Below are 1,796 nucleotides of genomic sequence, written 5' to 3'. Positions count from 1 at the left end.
GAGCTAGCCAGGCACCTCGTGAAGCTGGCTTTGATGCAAAAGCTAACATGAGATCCAGTTTGTTTATATCCCTAAGGTGACCTAAATATTTTCTTCTCTCTGTGCCCTGTGAAGGACCTTTTGTGCTGAATTGCATGACTGTTTAACAAAGTAATTTATTTTCTCTGTTTTGGTGTAAAGAAAAACTAATTATTTCGGCAGTGAAATATCCATGAAATTCAATGGAAAGAAAGGAAGGTGTTTTTAATAAATGGCATTCAAACTACTAGATGTCCAATGGAAAAAGAAGTGAACATTGACACCTACCTCACGCTGTATACAAAAGTTAATATGAGCTAGATCATAGATCTGAATGTGAGGGCTGAGGGAAAACATTGGACTGTGGTTTTGAAACATTGCAGGAAAACTTCGGAGGATGTCTTTGTGACCTTAGTGTAGGTGAAGATATTAAGCATTAAGCAGCAACAACAACAACAACAACAAAGAAATGATAAATTGGGCTTTATCAAAGTTAAAAACTACTCATCACAAAGCACCAGTAAAAGAGGGAGCAAATAGATGGGAGAGAAATATTCATAATATAATTCATAATACATGTATATTACATAATACATGACAAAGCTCTCATATCCTTAAAAAATATACAATTCTGATGGATCAGTGAGAAAAAGACATCATCCCTACACCCATAGCTGAAGACTTGAATAGACACTTAAAAAAGAAGATATCCAAATGGCTCATAAGCATGTGAAGAAAATGTTTGATACCATTACTCACAAGAAAGTGCAAATTAAAACCACAATATCGGTTCAGTGGGATCCCAGCAGCAGCTGCAGCGGCTCTCGTCTTTTCTGACTGTCCTTGCTATCTCCCTTTCACTTCCGGAAACATGGCCCCTGGTGTGGCAGTCTCTGATCGTGTCATCAAAGTCTTCGATGACATGAAGGTTCATAATTCCTCAACACCAGAGGAGGTGAAGAAGCACAAGAAGGCGGTATTCTTCTGCCTGAGCAAGGACAAGAAGAACATCATCCTGGAGGAGGGCAAAGAGATCCTGGTGAGTGATGTGGGCCAGACCGTAGACGACCCCTATGCCACCTTTGTCAAGTTGCTGCCAGACAAGGACTGCCGCTATGCCCTCTGTGATGCCCCCTACCAGACCAAGGAGAGAAGAAGGAGGACCTGGTGTTTATCTTCCGGGCACCTGAATGTGCACCCCTTAAGAGCAAAGTGATTTATGCCAGCTCCAAGGACGCCATCAAGAAGAAGCTGACAGGGATCAAGGGTGAATTACAAGCAAACTGCTACGAGGAAGTCAAGGACCAGTGCACCCTGGCCGAGAAACTGGGGGGCAGCGCCTCATCTCCTTTGTGAGCCCCTTCCAGCCCCCTGCCTGGAGCACCTGGCAGCCCCAGACCTGCCCGTGGGGGTTGCAGGCTGCCCCCTTCCTGCCAGACCGGGGGGACTGGGGGGATCCCAACAGGGGGAGGGCAATCCCTTCACCCCGGTTGCCAAACAGTCCCCTCACCCCGTGGACCTTCCTCCTTCCTCCATCCCTGACAGTTCTGGCCTTCCCAAACAGTTCTGATTCCTCTTGGGTTGAAGCAGACCAAGTTCCCCCCAGGCACCCCAGTTTGGGAGGGGGGCTGTATTTTTTTTAACGATACCCCATTCCCCACCTGTTCCTCCCTTTTCCCGTGCTGCCAACTTCTAACTGCAATAGTGACTCTGTGCTTGTCAGTTTAGTTCTGTGTATAAATGGAATGTTGTGGAGATGACTCCTGCTTGCACTGCGG

The 1,796-nt window shown here is 46.2% G+C and overlaps 1 pseudogene; it reads left to right on the top strand.

The window, feature by feature from the left end:
- The first annotated feature begins 821 nt into the window (after positions 1 to 821).
- On the top strand, positions 822 to 1,456 carry LOC102954441 (annotated as a pseudogene).
- The last annotated feature ends 340 nt before the right edge of the window (positions 1,457 to 1,796 follow it).

This window comes from Panthera tigris, chromosome D1, assembly GCF_018350195.1.
Source record: "Panthera tigris isolate Pti1 chromosome D1, P.tigris_Pti1_mat1.1, whole genome shotgun sequence".
NCBI lineage: Eukaryota > Metazoa > Chordata > Mammalia > Carnivora > Felidae > Panthera > Panthera tigris.
The sequence above is the reverse complement of the archived record's forward strand: the minus strand, read 5'-3'. Positions and strand labels throughout refer to the sequence as shown.